The sequence below is a fragment of the Ursus maritimus genome, unplaced genomic scaffold (genome assembly GCF_017311325.1).
Source record: "Ursus maritimus isolate PB19 unplaced genomic scaffold, ASM1731132v1 scaffold_5, whole genome shotgun sequence".
Taxonomy (NCBI): Eukaryota; Metazoa; Chordata; class Mammalia; order Carnivora; family Ursidae; genus Ursus; species Ursus maritimus.
In genome coordinates this window covers 62,488,334-62,496,418 of record NW_024426663.1, presented here as the reverse complement: position 1 = coordinate 62,496,418, position 8,085 = coordinate 62,488,334, and positions in this window count along the sequence as shown.

The window sequence follows — 8,085 nt, the reverse complement described above, 5'->3', positions numbered from 1 at the left end:
TGACTACCACCCCCAACTAACGTGTAAGCAAGGGAATTTGGTTTGCTTATGATACCTAGGACAGCACCACACAGAAGGTGCTTAGGAAATCATTGTTGAATCCGTGAATAGAGGGCTAGGTGATCAGTGGAATAAACAATCACATATTACCTCAGAAAGACCAGAGTAAGTGATCAAATTTTCTTCATACATTTGTGTGTGTGTGAATGTTGTAATGCTGAATGTGTTAAGAAATATACATAGACACCTTTCTCTCTTATTCCAAACTGTCATTGCAGTTTCTTTTATACAATACACGCACCTATGCATTTATTGTTCACGTTAATTATATATATATATATTTAATAAGTTAAATATAACTTAAGTACATACGTATATACACATATATATGATTATTCATATAATCATGTTTAACTCACTTGATCCACCAAACTACCTGCAAAGCTATTAAGGCGTCTCAATAGAAGTTAAACCCTGGAAGCATGGGGCATTCTAGAATTCTCCACCTACCCTCTACTCACTGCAAGGGTTTGACAGGTTATCTTAAAGGCAGAATGTCCCCATATTTGAGTAGACTCTTTTCCTTAGTTTAGTTCAACATCCTCAACTTAAGTGGCATCAAACCCCTCACACGGGGGTTTATATTCAAGATCATGTATAACCTACTTTATAGGCAAAGAAGGAATTACCAGGAGTAATTTTTACTCAACCCAATTTTCAGCTTATTTTCTAATCCAATCTCTCAAAAATGTAACTTCGGTTTTGTACTCCTTAACCTCACTGTCATTGCAAATTACCTGGTTTCTTTCTGCTTGAACTTGAGAATAGCGCTTCAACGGCCGTATTTGTGCACATATCTCAACATTCTGTTAAGCAATCCTGGAACAAGAAGGTGGTTGTTCTTCTCCACTTCCCTTAAAATTCAAACTTGCTTATGTCCACTCAAATAAAATTGCAGCAGCGAACTCCTCTGCTTTGTCTGTTCTTCACAGCACGGCTGTCAGTGGTACAGGACAAGAAAACACTGCAGGTGTTAAAATATAGAGACAGCTTTATCTCCCATCCCAAATTGTTGGTGCTTCTGTCTGATTGCTATATTTCGATTATGAGAGCTTTTTTTTTTTTTATGTTGTACGTAAAATCAAAATTTCCTACTTCTCTTTTAAGAATTCGGATCAGTTTCATTTCAGAGCATCCTGAGTTTGCAAGGTGAACTGTTAAAAAATCGCTACTATTAATAACCACTTATCTGCTCAAAACAGGACTTTATTTTTGAAATCATCCAACAAAAAATTCACAGGAATAAATTGTAGGTTAAATCCTCTGTAAGACTAATTGTCATCTACAATCTCCAGTGTCAAAATTGTTGTTCCTTCCTTTAGTCTATCATGGTCATCAAAGCAGCCTCATTGTTCCCGATTGAATTTTTTAGCAAGCAGTTATTTAAAAATTTAAATTAATTTAAATAAATATACACTTGTTTGTTTTAAGCGGAGGGTTTTGGAATAAGATTTTTTTCTCTCTTTTCAAAGTTCTGTGACTGAAAATAGTTTGACAATGACGGCTGTAGCCAAGGGGTTGGTGAACTTCTTCTGCAAGGGCCAGATACTAAATATTTATGCTTTGCAAGCCAAGAGACAAAATTGAGGCTATTATGTCCTTACATAATTTTTAAAATGTAAAACCATTTTTAAAATTCAAGAATCATTCTTACTTTGGAAGCCACCAAAAAAAGGTGGTGGGCTGGATTTGGGCCTCTGGGCTGTAGTTGGCCAACCTCCGTACTAGCCCAGTATCATTCGTTTTGTAGGTGAAGAAATACTTAGCGAAACGAATTTCCTGTGGGAAGGTTCATAGATACCGTGGCAACATGAAAAAAAGAGCATGAACTGCACTGTGGGGCCTCTCGGTGTCAGATATTGCTGGATTGTTAATGAAAACTTGAGAAGGAAAGAGGCCCAGATGAAAACATCGAAAGACCCAAAACCGTAGGTGAAAACAAAACCACACTGAATAATGACTACATAACACTGACTATATAAAAGAACCACGTTTAACAAGTTTTTCCTTCCCCATATTGTACCCTCCTAAACCCATTTTGTATGCAAAGGAACATTTCTTAAAATTCTTGTATAATTCCCTATATAATAAACCAGAAATTCCAGATAGCTAGGTAATATATACACATATGTAAAAATTCATTTCCTACTCTTACCATCACAGCCTATTTGTTTCCAAATTTTAAAATATCAGAAATGCAATTTAATGAATAGAGAGGTAAAAAATAGAATAAAAGGTAAAAATAGAAAAATAGAGCATCTTTTTCTTCTCATAGCCACAACTTTATGTCTTGATGTAGCAATTAGAATATTAGTGATAATTAAGATTACATAGCAGAAAATGAGTTTGCTTCTGGGAGGAATGAGCTTTTGTGTTTGGATTATTTCAATTAAGTTTTACCAAGCAAGACCTTCTAAGGAACTGAGGATAGATATCTTAAATGTTCAGCAATCTTTTAAAATCTCTGGATCATCCAAAATTGAAGATAAAAAAAGAACCATTTATGCTGTCTTTACCATGCAGATTATACCACAAGATAAGTTTTCTCATAGAAGTATTCCAGTTAACAAAGGAAGAAACAATGGTGAATTAGAATTATTACTACTTGTAACTTCCAATGAATGAACAAATCTAGGAATTCATTATCAACAGCAGCTTATGTCAGAAACAGAGACAAATATTTTGGGTCTCCCACCGAAAGAACACAATATCATCTATTGAGTAGTTTTGTTAAAAAAAAAAAATTTGAACTTGTATCTGGAAATTCTTTAGGTCTTAATACCAATTTACCAATTCACAGGGCTAACAGAAAACAGAGAAGAATGTTAAATGACACTATAGGAATGGAATCTACAGATTCCAGATGGTAGAAAACCCCATAGTGCAAATGATCCACTTTTTTTAAAGCAAATATAATAGAAGGAAAATAAGAGCTAAAGGCAGAGCTTACCAAAGAAGCTTGAGAGGTGCCTGAGTGGCAGAGTCAGTTCAAATGTCCAACTCTAATTTCCTCGAGGTTAAGATCTCAGGGTCCTGAGAGCAAGCTCCAAGTTGGACTCTGTGCTGGGAATGGAACCTGCTTGGGATTCTCTCTCCTTCCTCTGCCCCTACTGTGCTCTCAATCTCTCTATCTAAAAAAAAAAAAAAAAGAAAAAAAGCAACAGCAGCTTGAGAGACATATAAAACAATATTGATAATAAAAAAAAATACTAGTGTGAAAATGCAATTGGTGGGACTGTTGACAATTTGAACAATCATTTGATATTTGATAATATTAAGGAATAATTGTTGAATTTACATAAAGTGATGGCAGTTTTAAAGTTTTTACTTTTTAGAGCTGTATATTAAAATATTTATGGATAAATGGTGTCTGTAGTCTGCTTTTAAAAATTCCAGCAGGAGCTAAGTGGGAAAGGACACAAATAAAACAAGGTTGGCTATGAGTTAAAAAGTGTTGAAGCTGGGTGATGGGTTCAGGAGGCTGTAGTCCATGCACTTTGTATATGTTTGACATTTTCCCTTGCGAAATGTTTTAAAAAGATAGTCAAAGGGAATACTCAAAATCAAGACACAGTAAAATGGTCATTGTGGCCCTCCACCAAGAATTCTAGTAATTCAACAGGGGAGAATAAGGAAAACATCAGCAACTCCAATAGCCCCGTAAGAAGATTGTTTATATAACATACATTTCTCAGTGAAAAGAAACCTAAATTTGCAAAGCACGCTTTTTGACAATATTACTCGGTGTATTGTTGCTCACATGGTTTGTGTCTATTGTAATATGGAAAGTCTAAAAGTCTGGCATTGGGAGTGAATATCACTTTAATCTGTGGCTTAGAGCAGAGGATGCCAGAGTCCTGCCCACACCTTGTCTTTACCACATATTTGGGGCTGGAGAACTTAGAATTTTAGCCATGTATTCATGTTTTTTTGAGGGTGGTAAATGTCAGTAAAAGGATATAACAATTCTCTTTATGTTAATTTAATTTGATGTATGTTCTTAGGACTTTGAATTATCCCATTTATCAAGGAAGATTAGAAAAGTAGGTTACAAATTTTAGTATGTTTAAGAAATGCTCGGGTGTCTTGTTATAAATGTGGATTCCTGGTCCCCTCATTGATTCTGATTCAGAAGAACTCCAGATTTGCTCTTAATAGTTATGCACATTAAAACATTGGATATACCTACATAGGAGTCCTGAGGATCCCACTTTGAGAAACACTGACCTAGGTGCTATAATTTTAATTATTTGCAGGAGGTCATGGCCAGTTGGTTCTATGTGCCTATGAGAAGGTTTGATCTGACTCTGATGGCTTTACATGTTCTGGAGTCCCAATTCTATGCTGCTAATGCTAAAACCTAAATTTAATTTTAATCTGGTTCAGATGGTACTGTGACTATTTCTGTCCGTTTTCTGTAAAGGTAGACGTGGGAAGTGCAGTTTGGAAGAAAAAAGTGTGGTGTCGTATGAAGGGTGTGGTAAGCAGAACTGTAGCGCAGGTCTTAAAAATGTGGTGCTCCACCCCTCACTTATTTCTTGGGTGTGCCTTACTTAGCCATGCCTTCTTCTGAATCTCTTTGTGCCCAGTTGGGAGATGAAAGCAAAAAGCATTGCTGGGAAATCACTTAACTATGAGGCTAACATTTGCTCTTAATCTTCTCTTGAGATTCTTCCTCTCACCCTTTTTTACCCAATTAAGATTCAGAGCTAAGGCCACAGGCACCCAATGAGAGAAAGTACCACCATGTCCTGGGACCCCCCCCCCCCACCTCCCATACTTTGCATCTAGAAACAATTCTTATAGCAATTTCCAAGCGATGAACTTTTATTTCATTTATGAGAGCCAGTTTGCCTTTTTCAATTAGTTCATGCAATTTTATTTGGATTTTACATTTTGCCTATTCTTAGAGCTGCAATTGGCTTCGAAGGGCAAATAGTTGCACCTGCAACTTTATTGGTATGGCCATGTTATCTTCCTTTTCCTCACTAAATTTTATGACTCTCCACCTCTGGAATTAACTTACCCTGAGACATTTTCTTTTTTGGCACAGTAACACAAAATGGTTGGAGCCTTGGAATGATGTATTGTCCTGTAGTTTCTTTTTGCAGAAATGAAAGTATGCTCCCAAATTTGTTAAAGATCCTAATTGTGACTTGATACAAATGAGAATTCGAAATGTCTGAATGATTTAAATTCTGCTTGTCTTGGAAGATTCATTCTTGACATTCCCTTCCAGTGGCAAAACATGCCAAAAAAAAAAAAAAAAAAAAAAAAAAAAAAAAAGCTAAGGTACTGGATTCCAGAATGCAGTAGATGTTAATCTGGACATATGGAGGCAAAAATGTACTTAGAAGCATGTCAAAGCTTCAAAAATAGAAATTCAATGATAGCCAGACTCATGTCATCCCAAACTATTAGAGTCAGTGTTCCATCAGGTGGAAGGCATTCTGACTCTTAATTATTCCTCCTAAAAATATTGTTGCACTATTTCCAGGGGAAGAAAAAGATAAATGAAGGTATTTCCTTAGACCACTGTTCTCAAATGTTTTGTTCCTGGGACCTCTTTACAGTCTTAAAAATCAATGAGGATCCCAAGTGTTCATAGTATGAGACATTAAAAATTAGAAAAAAATTAAAAACTCATACAGGAAATAACAAACCTACTATATATTAACAGGAAAAATATTTTATGAACATAAGTACATTTTCCAAAACAAAAACAACTGTAAAGAGGGGCAGAAAATAAAAGCTCTGCCCTCACACTGCTAATACTTTATTGAAATCCATAAAACTGACTTTCAAGACTGTTTAATGATTATTAGCTTACTATGAATTTAAAAAGAAGTCCACTAGTGGATGCAGCAGCCTTAAAATGAATGGAAACTCCACCTGCCTCACTCTTTCAAAATGCAATGCCAATGGGTTGAGAGAGATGATAGTCAGTGTGTCTTCCATCTTAGCAAAATAGCCTGAAATTGAGGCATGATAGAAAAATCCCTCTAATCTCTCCTCTTATGCTTATTCTGTAATGGTAGTGTGGCTGTAAACAAACAAACTGTGTGTGTGTGTGTGTGTGTGTGTGTGTGTGTATGTATTTGCATGCATAGGTATATATCATATTCATGTATCCATATGCAAAGTATTTGTATACTGATACTTAAGAAAGCAGCACAATAAATCCTGTCAGTGTTCTGTAATCCATTTGTCTCTTTGTTAATCAAAAAATGAGCTTTAAGACTTAATAGTCAGAACTGGATATACAGGGTAAAATAAGGTGTATTATTCAGATTCATGGCACTTGTTTTTACTTTTTAGAATGTGGCTCTTAGAAAAATTTACATTACATATATAGATCGTATTATATTTCTTTTCAACAGCAGTTATCTGTAGGAAAGGAAAAGACACCATGTAATTTATGGGGCTTTTAAAAATTAAAAAGGAAGGAAGGTGGCATGTGCATTTTAATTTTTTGGTAGATTAAAAATATTGAATTGGAGCTTATTAATGTTTTGGAGAGTAGTGAAAGAAAATTAAAAAACCTTTTTAGAATAAATTCAGATTAGTGATTAGGAGCTCTCTGAAGATTTTATGGCTCACTGCTTAATCACAGATTACTACTACTTAAAAAGAAAAAAAAAGTCCTCATCATAAATAGTCCCTCTTTATTTGTTAAAGCTTGATTGGGTGTTTTGCTTGTCTAAGAGACTGTTGGAGCCCTGTGGCAATGGAAGAAGAAGTTTTAATTCTGATTTCGTTCCCTCTTGAATCTTTCCTAAGTGACAGCAGGAGTCTTATTTTCTTCTCAAAATACATCGATGATTTGGACAAAGGGACTATCTTATGCTCAGATAAATCTATAGGAAATGATATGTGTGCTGCGTTTAAACAAAATACTTACTTTAAGCGTTTTATTACAGAGAATTCCAAATCTATCCAAAAGTAATCACCCAGCCCAGTCATCAATACCTGGTCATTCAGACTCCACCCACATCACTATCCACTTAGCACCTCCCTCAATCTTACATTATTTGAATCCCAGACACCACACCAGCTCACCTACAAAGAGTTTAGTGTGTAATTCTGAAAAAATAAGGTTTTGTTTTTTTTTTGGAAACATAGCCACAATACCATTATCCTATCTGAAAAAGGAATAATTCCTTAGTAGCGTCACATATCCAGTCAGCGTTAAAACAAAAAACAAAAACAAAACTACAACATTTTCATGTTGATTAAATGTAAGTTAGAATTAGGCTGTAAAACATACATAGTTTTATAATGTGCTCTAAATAATTACCTTTTCATATTTCAGTATATGAACTTCTATCATTCCCTCATGTGCTGATTTCTGAGGAAATAAACATACAGCTAAATGGTCATCTTCTCATGCATCTATGTTTAATTCCCTATTGAGATTCCTCTAGCTATTGATGGGGGATGTCAAAAATATCCTGTAACACAATCTACCCCTTAGAAACAAGCTGGATTACATTATGATTATTAGCCACTAGATGCCACAGTTGCTTCACACAAATGAAATCAACTGGGCCTTGCTCTGTCAAGAAAAAATGATAACTTTCTAAGTATTGGAGTAAAAGACCAAATCAGAGCGTCAGTACCAGCCTAAACTTGCTTGCACCCTATAGCACAAGTGTATGCTGAACCATATATTTATTTACCTTTAACTTCCATCTCTGAGTAAACTATGATATCCACCCTTTTAAAAGCATCTGTGTCTTTTTCTGTGATTTTGAAGTTGCTAATTCTTTCTAGTTAATTCAATCACTCATTGTGGTACCTTCCTAGAAGTCTGCTGAATGGCTGGCTGTCTGTAACTGTGTCTGACTTGATTTAGGGGTGGTTGAAACTATTAACAGATTGAGAGAGGACTGGGAATCAGTTTTGCCTTTTTTTTATTTCTGGAAAATACCATAATTTTAAGAAGCTTTTGTTGGTACTGTTTCCTCAAAATCTGTTGAGCTGCTTCATAGAAATTTTATCAGGCAGTTCACAAGTATACCTATG